Raw genomic sequence first — 23,239 nt, 5'->3', positions numbered from 1 at the left:
TCGGCACAAAACCAGCTGGATGATCTGGGGCCAGTCACTCTCTCTGAACCCTAAGAAGTAGGCAAGGGCAAATTGGTTCTGAAAAACCTTACCCCAAAAATTGCTGGTCACCTTATGTGTGTGTGTATGTGTGTATGCGTTTAGATAGATAGATGGATAGATAGATAGATAGATAGATAGATAGATAGATAGATAGATAGATAGATAGACAGACAGACAGACAGACAGGAATACACATACACACACACATCTATCTATCTATCAAAATACATACACACACACACACACACAGACACACACACATATCCATGAGTATCCATGCTCAGCTTTCATTTATTCATGCATCCATCATTAATACTTGAAGATCCCTAGTTGTACAACAAAATGAAGCCTTTCTGAATTTACAGCCCCAACCTTTTTAGGCTCTCTGATGCTCCCCTCTAAATTTTATTCACTTACATTTTCCAGTCAAAGTGTTTTAAAAAGCATTAAACTCAATGCTAAACTTGCATGTTTTTTCCCCTTCCTTCTTTCTCCCCGATTCTAATCTTTATCGCCACCCCATGAGCTTAACAGGTCGATCTCTTCGTGCTGACAGAGACAGATATTCCTTGGATTTTGAAAATTGCTGATGCAACTGAAATGGGGAAAACTGAGGGAAATTTGTCTCCTGGATATTAATGGCTGGCATGGCTTCCTAGCCCAGGGAGAACCAATGCATCAATGTAGAAAGAGAGAGACAAGGCAAAGTCTATGGAGAAGGAACAGCTAATATCCCAACCTCAAGAAGAAAAATGTCTAATGAATGAAACGGCTGCATTTGCAATCCCGCAGGGGAGAAAATATCCAGGGCATTAAATAATTACAACACAAAAAAGAACTGACAATTCTTTAAGAGAAGAATTTGCTGTGTTTTTAAGCAAATTGTTTAACTGGAAAATGAAGTCAGATGAAGATTCCCTAATGGCCTTTCCTTTTATGCAACATTTATGGGCCTCTCTCTCTCTCTCTCTCTCTCTCTCTCTCTCTCTCTCTCTCCCCTGTGGCTTCTTTGTCAGAGGTGGGATGCTTTTGGGGGCTGGTGTCATGGGCTGTGAGAATAACCTTGAGGAACTGGAGGAAAAGCTGCAGCCAAGGCAAGGGTTGGATGAAGAGGGATTTGAGCCCAGAGCAAGAACACAATTTGAGAAAGCAACTCAGAGTTGTGCCATCAAAGCTGACACCAGCCAGAGCATAGAACAACTCAAAGAAGTAATGCAAGATTGGAAGAAGTGGAGAGAGACATGATCATCATCATGATCATCATCACCATCACCATCATCTCAGACGTGACCCTCCTGAGGTCTAGTCTGAATAAAGACATGGAGAAGGGAAGCACATTCATACTTGCAGAATTCTGTTACAGTAGCCGTAGCACTTAGACTTATATACCACTTCACAGTGCTTTTAAGCAGTTTACAGAGTCAGCCTATTGACCCCAACAATCTGGGTCTTCATTTTACCGACTTAGGAATACAAAGTAGCTTCCAATTTCCCTAACAGCAGTTGATAAATACAGTTATAAATTTACCTCTTGCTCTATGATTACATCATAAGTCAATCTTTTTCTTTAGCCTATCCTGTTTAATTATTAAAACCATAAATCTTAAGTTCATTTTTTTCTTTCTCTCTCTCTCTCTCTCTCTCTCTCTCTCTCTCTCTCTCTCACACACACACACACACACACACAAACAAATCTATTTTGCTTTTTTTGCATTTTATTCTTTAATCTGCACAACACTAGTGTTATTTCCTTCCCCTGACACAAATCTATGGACTGGTGCTGTAAATAAAAAAAATATATCCTTGAACAGAACAAAAACAGCAGAATGTCTTTGCTTGAAAATAAAAACAGAGGAGGAGAAGAAGAATGATACCATTGCAGATGTTAAATATATAAAGATACATTTAAAAGACAAATGGTGGAATTGGGAGGGTAAACAATTAGGCATGATAAATAAATGAACAGAAATGCATTAAAATGAAGCTTAGTGACATCTGGATTTGGCACTGCAGACATAACCTTAAATCAAAATATAGATCATTCAGGATGCATTGCTAAAAAATTAGTCTTCCTCAAGTCAAGTTTGTTTTTGTTTCCTCCATAACAGTACAGTCATAGTTTGCCATTGGGTTCTTCCAAGATTTTTTTTTCTGGATTTGACACTGCAGACATAGCCTTAATAATAATAATAATTTTATTTGTATACTGCCCTTCTCCCGAAGGACTCAGGGCGGTGAACAGGGCAAACATATAAAAGTACAAAGGTACAAAAGTTAAAAAAGAATTAAACACAATGCCCAAGCTAAAACAATAATTAAATATATTTAAAATAACAATAAAATCCCAACCCATCCCCCATCAGGCCAGGCCGGCTTGTTCGAAGAAATAAGTCTTCAGATTGCGTCGGAAGGAGCGAAGGTCGGGCGCCATCCGGAGCTCAACTGGCAACCGATTCCATAAATCCGGGGCGCCCACAGAGAAGGACCTCCCCCTGGGGGCCACCAGACGACATTCTCTGACCGGTGGCACCCTGAGGAGGCCCTCTCTGTGGGAACGCACAGGGCGGAGGGAAGTTGATGCCGGCAGCAGGTGATCCCTAAGGTACTCCGGACCCATGCCATGTAGGGCCTTGAAAACCATTACCAAAACCTTGAATCTCACCCGGAGGACAACTGGGAGCCAATGCAGCTTACAGAGCAGAGGTGTAACATGGGAGTATTGGGAGACTCCCAACACAACTCCCAATCATAATACAGATCATCCAGGATGCATTGCTAAAATGTTAGTCTTCCTCAAGTTTGTTCTTGTTCCCTTCATAACAGTACAGAAATAGTTTGTCATTAGGTTCTTTCAATCTTTTTAAAAAAATCTTCTGATCTGGTCAACGATCTAGCTCAGGGTTTCTCAATCTTGACAACTTTAAGAGATGGGGACATCAACTCCCAGAATTCCTGAGCCAGCCATGCCTGCTGGGAAATTCTGGGAGTTGAAGTCCGCAAGTCTTAAATTTGCCAAGATTGAGAAGCAGACGTTCTTAGTTTCCTATCCAAATGTTAATGAGATGTCTCTCCACTAATGCATAAGTTGCTCTGATACATTTTGTATACAGATGACTGAAGTGCGCAACGTCGGGACATGAATTGAATGATGCTGGTGTCTAATGTGTGGCCATTTCTTTTCTTTGCTTGCGAGAATAGTTTTCTTTTTACACATTTTGTTTATACTGTGAGCTGATTGTTTAGAAGTTCTGAAGAGTGCAATCATTTCCAAGACCAGAAAGTCAACAATTTAGCACAGGAAGCTCAAAGCTCTAACAGTGGTTGTGAGAGATACAATAATTGGCCAGCTATATCCTGGCCAATGATAGAGCTGGGAGGATCAGAAGGACACTATATCTTGAGGGCTGGAGTTATTGTAGCCACTTCATAGCTTAATTGTGGCTTGACAGTACCTGCCATCTTTGACCACACATCACAGCTAATGCAGCCAATGTCAGAATTTGAAAAGGGGGGGAAGTTTCCACTGAATTCTGTGTTGCTTCCTTCCATGAAAGTTAAGCAAATGAATTCAGCCATTTTGTAAAATCAGGTGCATCTTTTCCTCTTAGACAAACTTCCTTTAAAAAAATTATGTTTATGTTTTTTCCCCCTCCCAGTACTGAATCTTGGAAAACTGCAAAGGACTCACTATACGCTGTCTCAGTAGAAATTTTGTAAAAGCCACTCCTTTACAGAACAGTAAACACAACAACAAAGTAAACTCCACAAAATTGGATCCCCAGATTGCAAGCTGTGGAAAGGACAGCCAATAAATGAAAGAATAATAGAACATTGATCAAGCTTTTATCTCAGCAGGATAACTAAGTCAGCTGTCTTCAAACATGTCATTGCTGAACCATTTGATTAAATACAAGTAATAGGTTGAGATGGATGGAAATGTTTAGCTCCTGTCAGCAACTATGAGCAAAAGAAGATAAGGAAACCTATTGAAATTAGAAGGCTCAGTCTTAGCTGGGGTGGGGGGTGGGGAAGGAGGAGAAATTACATCTGGGTTCCTTGTTCAGTTTTATATAGATTTGCACTGAATCTCCCTGGATACAGCTTCTTTCTTTCTTTCTTTCTTTCTTTCTTTCTTTCTTTCTTTCTTTCTTTCTTTCTTTCTTTCTTTCTTTCTTTCTTCTTTCCCTTCTTTCCTTCCTTCCTTCCTTCCTTCCTTCCTTCCTTCCTTCCTTCCTTCCTTCCTTCCTTCCTTTCTTCTTTATTGTTACCCTATGGTAAGATGGGCATCCAATAAATTTAATAAAGTAAAAAATAAATAACAAATAAATAAAATAACAATCCTGGGAAGTGAGTTAGGCTGAGAAAGATTGAAACTAGTCCAAGGTCAGCCAGCAGATTTTCATGCAAAATGTGGGACTGGAACTCATACCATAGTACTAATAAAGGATTTCATCTATGTAATTTCATGTGACCTGCACAGTTTACAGTATATGCTCGGAATAAATGGAAACCTAGGACATTGTGCTACCAGAGGGAAAAAAATGTCTCTATCCTGCTCTGAATTCAGTGTACAGAAGCCAAGCGAGCTAAATAAAATCAGATTTCCAGCAGTAATCATAAGAAGCATCTTCTTCCATCCCAGGGATAACCAAGGGGCAAATGTAGACAGCTTCTAATAGAGGGGAATGGCAGGGCATTTGAAAAGGAATGACTCCACCCAAAGTGCAACCTGCCACCAAAGCAACGTTGCTTCTTAGCTCATACTGAAAGAAGAGAGAGAACCTCTATTTCATACATTCATTTAATCCTGAGTCATACTGGTTGCCAGTTGTCCTGCCACATTTAATCCCACCCACAAGAAAACAGGAGATCAAGACATTAAAGGCAGAGATGATCGACAGTAAGAAGGAATGTTCTCTGTGCCAGGGTGGTGGACTTAGAGCAAGCTTCACTAGAGTAAAAAGTGGTGACAGTGCTATTAATTGCAGTGAACACCATGGCAAAAGGAGAAAGGTGAAGGTCATGAGATCACTTAACCCCTTCTCCAATGAATCATTTAACCCATTGCAGAAGGCAAGCACTTTTAATCCAGGGAAAGTCAATCCTTGATCCAAACTGGACCTCGTAATGATGCATGGACTCCTCAAAGACAGTGTTCTTCTGTGGTAAAAAAGTAAAGGTTTCCCTTTCAGCTGTGTCCAACTCTAGGAGCAGTGGTCATCTCTTTTTCATAGCTGAAGGAAGCAGTGTTGTCTGAAGAGGCTTCCATGGTCACATGGCCAGCATGACTCTATGCCAAAGGCACACGGAATGCTGTTACCTGCCCACCAAAGTGGTGCCTATTTATCTACTCACATTTGCATGCTTTTGAATTGCAAGTTTAGAAAGAGCTGGGGCAAGGAACGAACCTCACTCCATCGCATGGTACTTAGGTCTCAAACTGCCAGTTTTCCAGCTGACAAGCTCAACATCTTAACCGCTCAACCAACACGCCCAGTTCTTCTGTGAAGAGTTGGCAATTGACCTTGGTTCTTTGGACTTAAGGATTTTTTCCCCCAGTGTCACCTCCATCATAACTATCAACCAAGATCCAACTATTTAGGCCTTGTAAATAGTTACAGAGCCTAAATAGGCTTCAATAACCCAAGAGGACCATTAGTCAGTTGGGTATCTGGGGTTAGAGAAAGAAAAAGCAGGGATATTAGAGGCAACAACAGAGAATGGAGTATATAATTAATAAATGAATTAATAAGTATGACAAAATGCCTAATGCTTAAGAGAAATTGAAACTTGGGGTCTTATGAAATGGCAACCAGAAGCACAGGATTTGCTAATCCTATAATCATCTCAAAGGCCCTGACTTTCAGGTAACATGGCAGAATATATTTTCCCTTTGACATAGCATTGTCTATGACCTTGCTATAAGTTATTGCCATAGTTCTGCTCACATTGCTGATATCTTTCTAAAAGGACCAGGGACCGTTCATCAAGTAGCTATTAAGGCAAATTTGTTTTCCTTTATTTGAACAGCTGCTATGTAATAAAATTCATTACACTTGGTTGAGTCTCTCTCTCTTTATAGCTAAGTGCTCTGTTTAGAGACTTACAGCACACACACAAGGGCGGGGGAAGTGCTAATATGTCTGCTTCCCACATGCGAGCAAACTATATGTGCCTGGAATTGGTTGCAGGCCCTGAAAAACAAGACAATAAATCAGGGAATAAAGGAACTATCCATGGCGGTCCTAATGTTATAGTATTTGGATTGGCCTTCCAGTATTAAATGTGGTGTGATACAAGATACATGACATATATGACATGTGTGTGTGTGTGAAGTGGTTATGGATCTTGGAGAACCAGATATTTTTTTAAAAATCCCATTTATATCCTGCCTTTCTCCAAAGACTCAGGGCGGCTTACAATCTAAAGCACAAATCAATGTGCTTAGCAATAGCCTTCATTCTATGTATATGCCTGCTTATTAGGGCTTTCGGGGGGCCCCAAGCGGCATTATTACAAAGTCAGCTTAATTGCCCCCAACAATCTGGGTCCTCATTTTACCTACCTCGGAAGGATGGAAGGCTGAGTCAACCTTGAGCCTGGTGGGACTCGAACCTGCACTAATTGCAGGCAGCTGGTGTTACTTAAGGAGGCATTAGCCCACTGCTCCACCAAGGCTTTTGTAGATTGTAGTCATCCCTGGCCATAGAGACTGACTAAATACTTTTCAGCCAGTTCTGCTCTCTCAGCTGCCTAGGAAATTAAAAAACTAAAATTAGCTACCAAATAAATTATTTACCCCTCCAATCCTGTCAAAATTAATCCTGCCATTCCCCCCTCTTCCATCATCCAGTCAGAACTAATGAAGCTTCTTGGATGAGAAGTGAAAGATCTTTTTCCTCAAGGAAAAAAACAGAGAGCAGTTGTCTTTAAAAAAACAACAACACACCTTTGAGACAACCGTGATCTGGATGACTGAGAATCTCCACAGATATCTACCTACCATGATAGATTATGGTCCCTAAACTTCTATAAAAAGGACTTTACACACATTGGAATGATTATGTACATATTTTGTGTGTGTGTGTGTGTGTGTGTGTGTGTGTGTGTGTGTGAGAGAGAGAGAGAGAGAGAGAGAGAGAGAGAGAGAAGAAAGAGGGAAGACAGGGAGAGAAGAGAGAGAGGAGGGAAGAGAGAGAAGAGAGAGCGAAAGAGACAAGAGAAGTGAGAGAGAAGAAAGGGAAATGAGAGAGAGAGATAGGAGAAAGAGAAGAGAGAGCAAACGAGAGAGATGAGAGAAGAGAGAGAGAAGAGAGAAAGGGAAGTGTGTGTGTGTGGGAGAGACAGAGAGAGGAGAAAGAGAAGAGAGAAGAGAGAGAGAAGAAAAAGGGAAGAGAGAGAGAGAGAGTTATATGTACCGGCTTTCAGTTTCTGAGTTGGACCTTCTAAGTCTTGCCAAGTCAACATTATTCAAGATTCTTTAGACAAATGCAGAGATTATATGATGGTTGACTGGCTAGCCCTTTCTTCATGCCTCTGTGCCTAACTAATATTAGCGGTAAAACTGTCAGGGTGAAGTTGGTTTATTTCTCATGGCTGAAGTGTATTATTTTGTACTTACATAGTTATGAGGTGGCCAAGGGGTGCATGTGTCATGGCCTTCATTGTACAATTGTCTCTCAAGTGGTCTATCTACAGCCTCTGGGACTTCCCACTCTTCCATTAAATCCCAAGAGAAGAATAAAGAGAAACTTCTCTCACTGAAGTTTTTCAGAAGTTCTGGTTCTATCGCTGTCTTGCCCTTGAGAAATGATTGGAAAACTCATCTATCTGTGGAGACATTCAGGAAAATTAACCGTCCCTTTCCTCTGTCCTCAAATTAAGTGGAGACTTTTGAAAAGTTACTTGAGCCCAATTTAGTTCATCAATGTCCATGATACTCAACCTTGTGTCATCATCCTGGGTTGATGATCGTCACCCATTGGTTCTCCTTATCTGCCAGCTTTATCAGAAAGTTGATCCTGAAGTAAACCAATACAGAAGCGTTAAATTTTGACCTCTTCACTTTTTCCTTGTTAACAAGTGCTTATATTCTGAAATGAGATGCAATGCGAGACACAGAATGTATAATTTAACTACTTTTGCTATACTCCATCGCAAAGCAATTACATAAAGATTAATTAGAAAGCTCCCCAAACAGTAGTATGCTGCAAAGTAGTTTAATTAAATGCCATTATCTCTAGAATCAGCAAGTTAATAACATAGTTGCCAGTGGAGAAGGGGGAAAAAATGGGGCAACTAAAACATGAAAGGAGGCAACAGAGAAAAGACTTTCTAAGATGAAAACTGGTTAATTGACTGCTTGTAGTTTTCATCTAAACGTAAAGGGGAGAATTGGTATCAGCACAGAATGGTTCACCAAGATTATGTAGTTCCATAGATTGCAACACCTTTTTTGCCATCAAATATTGGAAAATCAAAAAAAGTAGCTCACAGTTATTTGCAATTATGCAAACAAAAAAAGGTTACTACTCAATATTATCTTTGTTTTTGTTTTTAAAATCAGATTTCAGTCATGTTAATATATGTACATCATCATAAATTTTTATAGACACCCAAATACATGGAAATATTGCCAAAGGTCCATGATAATACCTTGATAATAATAAGGAATAATCCATTTTAGTTATACAGACTCATAATGAAAACACACACTATTACAGTGAGTGTTTTCTCATCAATCCCATTGAAATCAATAAAGCAATAAACCAGAATGACCACACTATTGCATTCATTTACTGATTTTACCTGAGCCTAGCCCCAAATACTGTACATCAAATAAAGAGAGATTTTGAACTCTTTTGCGGATCTTCCAGTTACATATGCCACCACATCTGGAAAGAATAATTTGAAACAATGGCTTATGAACTGCAAATGAGAAAACATCAATACTAATATGGCTTCAATTCCACTTCTTGGTTCCAAAAATATTATTTAATGAGGTACCCCTCCAATATTTCACAACTGACAACACTGACGCCCTTTTTGACGCTGTAACAACATGCTTCCTATGCTTATAAATTCTATAATATATATCCTGTGCTGATTTAAAAGCTTGTTCTTCCCATTAAATATACATTCCAGGAGAAAGCCCACGTTGGTTTTGCATAGGCTATTATTAGAAATTCACAATTTGCCTTATCATATGCCATTGCATATGAAATGAGTGTTGCAAATGTTGTGTGCTGCGTGGTGCCCTTATAGAAAACAAGCCCTATCCGAAAAAGTCAGCCAAGCAGAGTTGGCCTAAAGAAGAGAAGATTTAAATAAGAGAAAGTAGATTGCTTCCATGGTTTGAAAGGCTGTCACAGAGAAGGTGAGTCAGACTTATTCTCTCCTGCTCCAGAGAGGAGACTTGGAGCTAATTGGCAAAAAGTGCAAAAGAGCAGATACAGGAGAAATTTCCCAACAACTTGGAGTGATTTATTTATTTACTTATTTAATTTAATTTAATTTGTATATCGCCCTTCTCCTGAAGGACTCAGGGCGGTGTACAGGGCAATAAATACCAAATACAGAATACAAAAATTAAAAACAGATTAAACCATAGTGCCCAAATACAATAAATAAATTACTTAAAAACAGTAATTTAAAACCCCAAACCCATCAGACCAGGCCAGCTTGTTCAAATAAATAAGTTTTTAGATCATGTCGGAAGGAGCGAAGGTCGGGAGCCATCCGGAGCTCAACCGGTAAACGGTTCCAAAGGTCAAGCGCGCTCACAGAGAACGCCCTCCCCCTGGGGGCCATCAGTCGGCATTCTCTGATTTGATGGACATCACTCCATAAGAAGCCAAGGAGAATTCAGTTGGACCAGGCTCCAGCCCTTATGGGTCATATAGGGCAAATTAGTTTCATCAAGAGGTTCACCAGGAAAAAAAAACAAAAACAAAAAAACAGGACAATTTCTGTCATTCCCCAACAACTGGGGATACAAGGCCTGCAGCCTCTAATTTGAAAAAAAAAATTAGATGAAAAAGTGAGTGCATGCTTTATAGCTTTGATGGTTATAATATCAGATAGACATTAAGCTGAATTGATATAATTGATTTTTTTTATTTTAATTCCATTTATATCCCGCCCTTCTCCGAAGATTCAGGGCGGCTTACAAGCTTAGCAGTAAATATTCATATGTCCCAAAGCTTCTTGGATGGGAAGTAAAATGTTTTCAAGGGGGGAAAAAAACCACCAAGAAATCCAACTGACTTTTGAAACAATGCCTTTGATAGAACCGTGATCTGAATGGCAAAGAATCTCCATAGACTTTTTTCAGTTCATAACTGATGACTGTACCGGTAGCCCTTGACGTATGATCGCAGTTGAGCCAAAAATTTCTCTTGCTGGGTGAGATATTTGATTTTTGCCCCTTTTTACGATCTTTCTCGCCACCGTGGTTGAGTGAATCACTGCAGGTGTTAAGTTGGTAGCACGGTGGTAAGTGAATCTGGTTTGCCCATTGACATTGCTTGTCAGGAGGTCACAAAAGGGGATTGCATGACCCCGGGATGCTGCAACTGTCATAAATACAGTAGTGGCCAAAATTGTGGAAACCTTTTGGGAAAAGTGTACAGTAGAAATACCACGTTTGGTTAAGTTTCCACCAATTTTTCTTCTAATTTCTTCATAACTGTAGCCTTGTTCGCTTAAATACTATTTTACATCGCTTTCTGGGTGACCAGTCAACTCTTTGCAGTATTACTTTAATTTTATTACATTTTACAAGCTCACTAAATGAAAGAACACTCACACAAAAACCCCAACCAACTTGAGAGCGATCACATAACCCACTGACAAATGTCCTCCTCTCAGCTTCAATACATGACATCAATAACTGAATCCTACTGTGATCTGATTGGCTCATTGCCCAAACAAGACGACACCCGATTGGATCTCTAAGCACTCATGCTCATTGGCTACCATCAGATGAAGGAAAGCTACCTGATATCAACCTAAGCAAGCTGTGCTTCCTTTTTTTGGTTATTTGGCTATTTTTATTTATTTATTTTTAATTCCATTTATATCCCGCCCTTCTCCGAAGACTCAGGGCAGCTTACAAGCTTAGCTATAAGTTTTCACAGAACACAGTACAGATAATTGAACAAACATTGTTGCATTACGTTCTTGATTAAATTATCTTTCCATTGATATATAATTTTATGGCTACTCCAAAAAAAAAAAAAGTGGTGTCATTAGCCATCAAAACCTCAAAAATACACTTTTCCCAAAAGGTTTCCACAATTTTGGCCACTACTGTATGAGTCCGTTGCCAAGCGTCTGAATTTTGATCATCTGACCATGGGGAAGCTGCAATGGTCAGTGGTGTTGCAGCTTTGAACAGTCAGTAAATGAACTGTCGTAAGTCAAGGGACTACTTATATTGTATACTGTGGAAACAATTATATACAAATATATCTGTGCCAAGTCAGACTAGTTCAGATGTGATCAGAATTAATTCTATCCATTTGAACAATTGGACCAACCTGGCAGCAAGAGAACCAGAATGCTGGACAGAGACATGCCAGTATCTGTTACAAAATACAATTGCTTCCAGCCTGTAAAAAGTAGCACTGGTGCTGATAATTTGTTAGACTATTGACTGATTTTCAAATGGCTTGGCCAAGAAATCTAATCTTCAGTCTCTGTGGATTTATAATCCCACTGCACTCAGGAAAAGTCTCTTTGTGCCCCTTAGGAAATGCATACATAAATTTAATCAAAAGAACTTGCAGAACAAAATCCAGTGGGGGGGGGGGAAGAGATTGAGATGCTGTCATTCCCACCTAGATGGCTTACAGACAAAATGCAAATGTTCTGGCAACAAAGAGCGGACCGTTTGGTAGCAGTAAAAATAGTAGCTTGGCTATTAATATTGTTCCAGATATGTCCTTTCAATGATTTACAAGTGCTTTCTCCAGAATATTGTCAAGTAAGGTTTATGGGAACCCACCTTATTGATTGGAGAAAGATGCATGACCAAGGTTTTATCCTTACAGGCCCAGGATGCTTCTACAATTGAAAATCATCCAATAAAGAAGGTAGATACATCACTTTTATAAAAAGTCTATAGTCACTTTATAATCCATAATCCATTCATCATGTTAACACTTCACCTGTATGCAAATACAGTTTCGGGATTTTTCCTGAGGTTTTTTTTTTCTATTTTTCTGCAAAACATGGAGAAAATCTGCATACAAATTTATAGCTGTTTTTGTAGGTTTTCCCCTTTTGCATAGATTTTTATGGTATAAACATCTTAAGACCAATTTCCCAGAATATAAAGGGTCTGTGTATGCTAATTTCATTTGCAGATCCATATTTATGTCCGCACTTGCCCAACAGATACTATTTAGTGCAGAGTCAACACTGGAAAAGAGTTTATTGCATGTCACTTCTGATATTAACTCAGACTTAAACAAACTATTCTCATCTGTTAGAACTCAGTAAAATATTCTAGATGGTGACTCAGGCAAAAATACATACTAAAAACCTGCAAAATAGAGTAAAGCTAGGGCAGGGGTCTTCAAATTTGGCCTTTTATGACTTGTGGACTTCAACTCCCAGAATTCCACAGTCAATATGCCTGGCTGAGGAATTCTGGCAGTTGAAATCCACAAGTCATAAAAGGGTCAAGTTTGAAAACCCTTGCACTAGAGCAGGGGTAGGCAACCTCGGCTCTTTTATGACTCATGGACTTCAACTTCATGGACTCATGGACTTCAACAGCATAGCTGACTCAGGAATTCTGGGAGTTGAAGTCCATGAGTCATAAAAGAGCCGAGGTTGCCTACCCCTGCACTAGAGCATTCACTAATCAAGTAGTCCTGGAGATATTATCAGTATAATCTTAATGAAATAGTTCAGTATTAGCTGTTAATGGAATAGTACATTAAAAATCACAGTTTCATGACCACGGTAAAATTGGATTTATCTCTACCTCCTTGTATCTTATTAGTAATGTACATTATATGAGCAAAAGGATTTTATTTTATTTTTTTGTACCTTTGAGTCAGTGGTGACTTTTTGGTGACTGTCTGGGCAAATTTCTGTACTTTTCTTGCAAGATTTCAGGAACACTTTGCTATTGCCTCTTTCCTAGGGCTGAGAGAGAGAAAGAGAGTGATGGGCCCAAGGTCATCCACTTAGCTTTGTGCCTAAGTTGGGACCACAACTCACAATCTTCTGGTTTCTAGCCTGGTGCCATATGCTACCAAACTGGCTTTTGCATTATATAAGCAGACGGGAATTTGATGTAGCAATGACCGTCATTCTGAGGGACAGCGATGAAGACATTCAAGTCCAAATTTTTTTGTTATGACTGAGCAACGTGTTTGCCTCTTTTGCTTCTTCTGCAGCAGAGATAATGGTTGAAGGAGGTCTGTTTTTTGTAAACCACTGCCGGCAATAATTTCAAACGAAGGCTCACAGAAGCCTAACAGCCAATTTAAGCCTAATGAAAACATATTATTTCATTTTGATGAAGCCAAGAAAGTGCCCCAAAGAGAGGAAATATTCATAGAAGCTCTCTGCAATTTATCCCAGCTTGGGTTGGAGCACTTTTGACACGTTTAATTTCAGCTTGATACAGTTATTTGCACGCTCCTTAGAGGTGGGCTGGAGTGGTGTTATATTAGTAACATATGTAGGACACCCCAATTAAATTTTGTCTAGGCTATTTTGCATATTTATGTTGAAAATATTTGAGGGAAGAAAGAACAAAGAAATGCTCAATATTCAGGATTTTTTTTTAGGATGTCTTTGACTCACCTTAATTTAATACACATGAAGTGACTTCTCCCTCACACAGAGACAAGTGAACATATTTTAAAAACTCACATTATTATCCAGAGAATCCCATAATAAAAGTCATCAGTATTATTAATGATTGTTCCTAGGAATTATTTTGCTTGTAGGGACATTTAGTCCTTGCCAACATTTTGTAGATGCATGCATTTTAATGTGTAATCGTATCAAATATGCATATTTTCCACTAGGAACAGCTTTATTAATGGATTTTGTTCTTAATATAAAATCCAACTCCTAGTCCTAATGTACTAAAGTTTTGACTGGTAATCCCCAGTTTTGCTGTTATTCATTTCATACACAGATTAAAAAAAAAGAATCTAATCATTTTTCTTCCTATGCACCAATATATTTAAGAGCAAGATTGGAACCCAAGAATGATGGATCTGCAGATTTATTCAGTACGAATACCGCACTTCATATTGTGCATTTATTTGCTACAAAATATTAGCCCTACCAAAGGGTCAAGAGACTTTAAATAGAAGATGAAAAATGATTATATATGATTATCCAAAAAGTAAAGCTTAATGGCTTTGGAATGGAGGCAGAAGACTTTTCATTTTCAATCACAAAATCTGAAATGAGCATTCTGGATGAATGCCTTGAATGTTGCAAGCGTATTTTCCACCATTTTATTTCCACTGTAACCTTTCTACACACACTGAGGTGTTTTCATTCACACTCTATTTTGCTTGTATACCAAAACAATGCTCTTTCGTGCACCGCAGAGGTCTCCAAATTTGGCAACTTTAAGACTTGGGGACTTCAACTCCCAGAATTCCTCACCCAGCCTCTACATGAATATATGACACAGTCAGTCACCTGTAGCCACTTTTAGTAAATTACTTAATAGTGCTATATCAATAAAAGAATCTCACATCGGATGTTGTTGCTTTGACAACAGATGGAGATACAACCATTTTCTTCTTACATTTTACTCTTAAGAGTTAGAGTTAGAGTTAGATGATGCTGGGGGGAGGAATGTGCATGAGAGTTTAGCTAGACATAACAATATTGAACCTAGTATGAGAACCAAGGTTATTGAAATAAGAGATGATAAGAATTGGCGGGCTGGAGAACTGGAAAGGAAGCCTGCATTTCAAACTAATTGAAGAATGTGATTTATGATTGTTAATTGGAGGAGGGAATTGTGCTTTGATACTATGTGCTCAGGGGAGGGGAACTCAGTTTTTGGCTTCGACTATGTAAATGCCAATGCTATGCTACTCAAATAAAGATTCTTTAAGGTAAACAATGCCTCGAAGTTCTTTGAAGAGTTTCATCTGTTGGAACCACGACACATGAAGCATTCTTTGTACAGCTGGTTTGATTTCTTCCATCTTACTTACTTAGAGCAGGCATGTCCAACCCATAGCTTGATAGCCACATGCAGCCCTGGAACAACTAGTAATGCGGCTCTACAAGATTGGAAATTTTTAACATTATTATGTGATTTATATATATTTTACATGTGGCCCAAGACAATTCCTCTTCACTCAGTGGTTGACTTACGACCACAATTGAGCACAAAATTTCTGTTGCTAAGCAAGACATTTGGTAAGTGAGTTTTTCCTCCATTTTGCGACCCTTCCTGCCACAATTGTTAAGTGAATCATTGAAGTTGTTAAGCTAGTAACATGGTGGTTAAGAGAATCTGGCTTCCCAATTGACTTTGCTTGTCAGAAGTTCGCAAAAGGTGATCACATGATCCCGGGACATTGTGACTGTCATAAATGTTGCCAAGCAGATGAATTTTGATGACATGACCCTGGGGATGCTGCAGCAGTTGTGTGAAAAATGGTCATAAGTCACATTTCTCGGTGCCACGGTAACTTTAAGTGGTCACTAAATGAACTGTTGTAAATCAAGGACTATGTGACTGTACGTACCTTATCCCAAATGTGGTCAGCTTAGTATTTTTAGCTCTGTTTTTAAATGTGCAGCTGTCTGCTCAAAAAAGGAGGTGTCCTTTTTACAAAGGATGGAAGCCAAGTTCTACGAGACTCTTTCTTCCTTCACTTCTGAAATATGTCCACAAGCTCTTTTAAAACATGAAGTATGTATCTCTATGCTCATAACTCAGCCACGGATCTTTATTTCAAATGTTTGGATTCAGCTTTATCATTCCAGTGCTGGTGTTCTGATCTTCTGCTTAATTAATGGCCTCTTTGTCAGCCAGTGGCAGGAAAAGTCTTCAGCAAAATTTATTCTTTGTGGTTCCATTCCCAGGTATTAGATAGCACTGGTATGATAAAGCTGAATCTGTTTCTAAAAAACAGTGAAAGGTAGATATTGACAAACAATAAAAGCTGACTTTGGTTCATAATTCCTACTTAGTTGGCCAAATACTCATCCTTTTATTTTTTCTAATGAGTTGTGTGCAAGCAACAAAAATGAACGTCCAAAGTGAAGGAATTTTGTCATTAGTTAGGAGTAATGCCTCATCTACAGCTATCCCTAATGGACATCTAAAATAAATACCTAAACCAGAATAGATGCATCTTCATTTAGTTATAGATTGAATTGACCGTGTCCTTCCTTTTTTTGGTATAAGAATCTGAGAATGTACCATTTCTACCCTTTATTTAAAGACTCTCCAGGAAGGCCAGTTAGAGGTCAATAAATAGAATTTCAATTAATGTAGGAAAAAGGAAATGATTTAGATTTGAACTGAATCTCTGTTCATCCAGAATGCTTGCTTCAGGTGCATAGATCAATGGTTACAAGTCAACTCTCTCAGAACAGCCTTTTATAATGTTAAGATTTCCCTGTTAGATAATTCTTAGGTCAATTTTTGCTTGGGTCTTTCTCTCTTATGAATGGGTTGATAAGACACATATAATTTTTAAACACCACAACCCCCCCTCCCTTTTTTAAATGGATATGTTAAGAATTTTTTAAAAAGAAAAATGTTGATGCACACCATACAGTTTGTGCCACTGGAGATTTTCTTGTGGAGGAACACACTCTTTTTCTAACATTTATGGAGGCGTGTGTGTGTTCTTGACACCTCCGGCCCTAAGTCAGAGATCAAAGCCTTTAATATCCCTTTACAAGGAAGAACAACCACCTAAAAAAGACTAAAAAATGAAATATTCTCTGAGATGACTTAATTCCTGGACAGCCATTGAATTCTTATGGACAAAAATATTATGATGAATGTTCATGTTCCTTTGAACCTTACTGAAGCAGCCTACTCCTTTATTTATTCATTTTATCCATTTATCAAATTTTGAAACTGCCCATCTCTCACTCACCTTTCCCCTGAGGTTTCTGACTATTGGCTTCCTTCTCCATCCTCCCTCTTGAGTTGATGCATTCCTTCTGATTTTTTATTTTATTTTATCCTTTGACTGTTGTGTGCTAATGGTTCTCCTAGTTCATCTCCAATCATTGTGTATGGCTCAGCCTGCTAGCAGCATTTTTAATTCGACTACAACTGCTTCTACCTCTATTACTAATATGAATATTGTTCGGATTTTTTTAAAAAAAGGTAGAAAAGCAGGCAAATCCTCTCTAGATGAAGTTTTAGGCACCACCTGTTCCTCCATATGTTTGCTTTCTCAGAATATAAACCAGCTTTTAGTGATCGCTGAGACAAGATAAGTGAGATGAACTAGGACAGTGAGGGTGAACCTTTTAGAGACTGAGTGCCCAAAACCTGCCCCTGCCCCTGCCCCATCCCCATCCCCATCCCCACCCCCCCACCCCTGCCTGCCCACAGGGCCACCCACCGCCTCCATGGCCCGCCGCAGCGCCATGGCAGCCATGCCCTCCGCCCGTGCCACGCAGCATCATCTGCGTGCGACAGGGCATGAGGGCAGAGTCTTGTCCCTGCTGCCTGGCTGCCATGTCCTTGGCTGCACTGCTCTGTGCGGGCCGTGCTCGGGGGGGGACTCTCCGTGGGGCTGCTGGTGAGGAGGGAGCCATGGGGGGAGGTGGGGCTGGGCCAATGGCACGTGTGCCCACAGAGAGAGATCTGGGTGCCACCTCTGGCATGCGTACCATAGGTTCACCACCACTGAACTAGGAGATCCCATCCTGAAACATTTATTTATTTATCGATCTCATCGAAGACGACTCGGTGTTATTGTACACTCCTGCCCTGAAACAGTACCATATGGATGGGAAGAATGGAAAGATACAACATCTGATAATCTCAACATAAATTTAAGTTACTCAGTGAAGAACTGTGGCAGTATGTTGGTCAAATAAATGCCTATAAAACAGCCCATACTAAGGAAACTTGTATTCAACAATACATTAATTTTGAAAGAGTTCTTTAATAAGTTCCCCTAACAGCAGAACATTATTTTAACTGTAAGAGAAAATGTAACGTGTGGTATGGCTCCAGCTTTTGTAGAGAAAAGGGGGTCTGAAGCCATTTTTTTTTCATTTCATTTCAAATAACTCCTTTATTCTTCATTACATGATTGGATTTTTTTTTTCATTCTAGACAGAAGCCTTGGGCCCTGTATTTTTAAAATGAATTTCATCTGCAAAACTGACTGCAAGAATGTGGAAATCAAGATTGATAATAATTAGCACAGACACCAAGTCAGAGCATACTGAAATGTCTTTTTGTGATAGGTTTGCCCACCAAAGAATGATATTCCACACACGATAGTGAGGTTTGCTAATGGTGATCAGATTGTTTGGAGAGAAAGAGAGGAGACAAAATCACTGAAGCTGGGATGAAGAAAGAAAGAGAATGTTAAAAGTGAAAATTTTTGACAGTGATATGAATACCTAGAGGAGATCAACCCTGACTGCTCTTTAGAAGGCCAGATCCTGAAGCTAAAACTCAAATCCTTTGGCCACCTAATGAGAAGGAAGGACTCACTGGAGAAGAGCCTAATGCTGGGAAAGATTGAGGGTAATAGAAGAAGGGGACGACAGAGAATGAGGTGGCTGGATGGAGTCACTGAAGCAGTAGGCGTGAGCCTAAATGGAATCCAGAAGATGGTAGAGGACAGGAAGGCCTGGAGGAACATTGTCCATGGGGTCGCGATGGGTCGGACACGACTTCGCAACTAACAACAACAATGAATACCTTTACAAGTGACCTCTCTTTTGGCTTTTAACATTCTCCTCCAAATTAATTAACATGAACTTTAGTACTTATTCAAAGTGCTAGAATGAACTCCAGCATCCTCTCCCTTGCCAGCAAACGAACAATCTAGTATTATACCAAAATGTATCCTTTATCTTCTCCAAATTTTATTCTCTTGCAAAGAAGATTTTGGATTTCCTTCCTTAGCATTCTCACCAACAGCATTTTTAATATTTTTCTTTTTTTTTTCTTTTATGTCAGGGTAAATGCTTGCCCTCTTGGTTTCTTCATCACTCATTAGCTTCCTTGGACTTCTAACTTGCTGGACTGAGAAGAAGCTGAAGAATTCCACTTGAGAGGTCTCTCATGTGACAACTGAAGCTTGGTTAGACAGGGATGCTGGAGAGATAGGTGTGAAAAGGAAGACTACCCTTTGTTCACCATGCCTGCAAGGTGAGCTCCAGAATCTTGTACTCAGACTTAGGAGAACTTCACTAAAGTGTTGGGAGGGGAAGGAAGGAGACAGTTTCACAACGATGAAAAGCTGGTTGAAAAGGCATTTAGAAAATTCGTTTCTACCATTGGAAAAACAAGCAGTGTCATTGTTGGTTATACCAACGGGCAGTCCCTAATACTTGGCAAGATTCACTGGGCAAATCCCACAGGGATGTGCAATGGGCCCCCGACTACCCCATTACCAGATGAGGTGGAATAAATATAGCTTGGATTCACAGGAGGGAGGGGCTGCACTACAGAGGCAGCAAACTTAAGATCAGGAGTGTCCAACCTGGGCATCTTGAAGACTTGTGAACTTCTACTCCCAGGATTGCTGGGAAGGAGTTGAAGTAAACAGGCCTTCAAGTTGCCAAAGTTGGACACCCCTGGTTTGGGTAGTTGGGTTGGGAGAGAGAGAGAATTAAGAAGTCTCCTGCCTAGTGATCCTCTGAAAAATATCTACAGTGATGCAAATAGTTGACTTAGTTTGCAATATTTCTGTCTATAGATGAGGAACAATAATGCAAAACTGCTCAGACGTAACTTGGGGGCCGACACCAGCTAAGCTTAGACAGGAGGCCAAGGGATCTGTGACCCTGGAGCAACAAATGCAACTCCCTTGCTCTTCTCTTCAGATGAAATACCTGAATAGATTTAAATCTGATATCCAATGCTTTTAAAAAAATAAATCTTTCTTGGACAAAATGGAGGAGGAGGAGCAGCAGCAGCAGCTGGAGGCTCCTTCCTTCTGCATTATCTTTAGTGATGTCTGGAAGGCAGCAAAATAAAAATGGTCAGTAGTCAGTCCAGGGAGCACAAAAAAAAAGAGAAGTGAAAAATAGTCCTAGCTAGAGAAAACCCACACCTTCTTTTCCCATCAGTTGAACACGTTAACTGAGCTGCAGAAGGAACAAAGGGAATCTGGCCTAGTCTGGCTTTGCTTAAGAAACACAAGTATAAATGCTGTTTTATGCCAGACCCTTGTAAAGCAGATCACCTTTTTTCCCCTTCACATTCCCTTTAGCATCTGCCAGGAATCAACAATCCAATCAAACATTGCTGTCCCTCTTCTGGATGGGGAGACAGGAAGGGTAAGAGAAGGAGAGAAAAAAGGGAAGAGAAAAGCTGACATCCTTATTTGTAGGGTGTTGGCAAAATGTATGCAGTGTTTTCTTCCTTGGTTGAGCAGTCCAACATCATCAGTTTATGCACTGGAGAACGATGCAAGAAGAGGTTGTAAGTTTGATATCCACAGTGAGAGGAAGGAAGGAAGGAAGGAAGGAAGGAAGGAAGGAAGGAAGGAAGGAAGGAAAGAAGGAAGGAAGGAAGGAAGGAAGGAAGGAAGGATGGATGGAAAGAAGGAAGGAAGGAAGGAAGGAAGGAAGGAAGGAAGGAAAGAAGGAAGGAAAGAAGGAAGGAAAGAAGGAAGGAAGGAAGGAAGGAAGGAAGGAAGGAAGGAAGGAAGGAAAGAAGGAAGGAAAGAAGGAAGGAAGGAAGGAAGGAAAGAAGGAAGGAAGGAAGGAAGGAAGGAAGGAAGGAAAGAAGGAAGGAAGGAAGGAAAGAAGGAAGGAAGGAAGGATGGAAGGAAGGAAGGAAGGAAGGAAGGAAGGAAAGAAGGAAGGAAGGAAGGAAGGAAGGAAGGATGGAAAGAAGGAAGGAAGGAAGGAAGGAAGGAAAGAAGGAAGGAAAGAAGGAAGGAAGGAAGGAAGGAAAGAAGGAAGGAAGGATGGAAGGAAGGAAGGAAGGAAGGAAGGAAGGAAGGAAGGAAAGAAGGAAGGAAAGAAGGAAGGAAAGAAGGAAGGAAGGAAGGAAGGAAGGAAAGAAGGAAGGAAGGATGGAAGGAAGGAAGGAAGGAAGGAAGGAAGGAAGGAAGGAAGGAAGGAAGGAAGGAAGGAAGGAAGGCATTTACAACACAGAAACTAACAGCCACTATTAGTACAGGCAGGCAGAAGATAAAGAGAAAGCATCCAACAATGCCAACTGGCAATCTGAAGACATGATAAAAACTCACAACACATGACTAACTCCCCCATAGTTTCAACTGGGAAACTCTGAACATCTTAGACCAGGGGTAGGCAACCTTGGCTCTTTTATGACTCGTGGACTTCAACTCCCAGAATTCCTGAGCCGGCATGGCTCAGCTTGGAAACCTCTCCCTTTCCCCTCAGCATGGCTGGCTCAGGAATTCTGGGAGTTGAAGTCCACGAGTCATAAAAGAGCCAAGGTGGCCTAGGCCAAGGTTGCCTACCCCTGTCTTAGACCAAGCCAAATCCAGAAGTGCTGGGGGATTCCCAGAATATTGGCATTCAGGCAAATCAATACTCACATAGAGATCAACCACATTTGCGCACCATTCATCATTTGTGTTGGTTTCACTGTTGGTAGCTGGTTTCTTGCATTCTTGCCTAACCCAGGATTAACAAAAAGAAGGCAACCCCCCCGGCTTCTGTTTTCAAATAAAATGTCATGACATAAAAAAGGGGGGGGGAAAGGATGAGAAACAGAGAGGAAAATAAGTAAATTCAATCACTGATTTATAATTTAAAAAATTATTTTGCTAATGACCAAGCAAGGATTCCACAGGGCAGCAAAAAAAAAACAACCTTGCAGCTATCCATGCAAAGATGGCAGTGGGTAGGCCTGATGTGGGTCACAGCTCAATAACATCTGGGGAGCAGTTCCTTCTTCATGCATGGTTACCTGGGACATAAGGATAAACACAATAATAAATGTGTAAACCATGACACGTGTTCCTTCTTTCCAGCGTCTAATAAAAAGTTTATCTTGGTCTCTTGCACGCAGTTTCTTATATACTTTCTCAGGTTGAAAGCCGTGCTAAGAAATTAATTAAGTAAAAATGCCACTGTGTGAAATTTGATTTTAAAAAGAACAAAGGAACATTTTATTCCAGACGAGGCCTTCAAGTGTTGACTCATTGACTTTTAAAAGAGGCCAATGGAGGGTCAATGTTACCTGAAGCCTACGGACTAGCAGTTCACATATGATGCAATCTCTTAACCTACATGTCACATTCAATATAACTCCTTACTGAATTCTTAGCATCGACATTTATCTCTACTGAGAGTTAGCACTTGCTCTGAAATATGGATGCCCTGCAGAATTCATGGATTTATTTTTTTAAAGCCACAGTCTTCTTTAAGCTTCTAGTCCTAAGGTCAATCGTTTTTTCTTTTTTTCGTTTTAAATGCATTCTCTTTTGTACCAATTTGGTCACAGGGTAGGAGACAGTGTCTTCACAAATTAGGACGGATGCCAATATTCCACTTTTTAAAATGTAGGCATTGAAACAAACTTTGTGCAGTTGGTAAAACAAGGGCTCTTTGGCACTAGCAACTTTGTGATTTATTTATCACAAGCCTAAAATAAATGCCATGAAAGGTTTAACTGGTCGATCTTGCTTTTTCTTTTTTTCCCAATTCCTTCCTAATTACTCACCCTTTTATAACTGAAAGTCTATATTCATCTAGTCCAGGGGTCTTCAAACCTGGCCCTTTTATGACTTGTGGACTTCAACTCGTATATAAACTTTTATGACCTGCGACCTTTAATTCCCAGAATTCCAGGAATTCCAGGAGTTGAAGTCCACAGATCATAAAATTGTCATAGTTGCCCACCCCTGCCATAGCACATACTTCTTAAAGTAGTTCTAGAATAAAATAATGGGGGAGGAGTCATGCAAATTAAGATTCTAAACCCACACTCACCCTTTTAGAATGCTTACACCAGATTTTATGGACACCACCATCTCTGCAAGCTATTTATTAAAAT

Source organism: Vipera ursinii (genome assembly GCF_947247035.1).
Source record: "Vipera ursinii genome assembly, chromosome: 10".
Taxonomy (NCBI): Eukaryota; Metazoa; Chordata; class Lepidosauria; order Squamata; family Viperidae; genus Vipera; species Vipera ursinii.
This window is presented reverse-complemented; position numbering follows the sequence as displayed.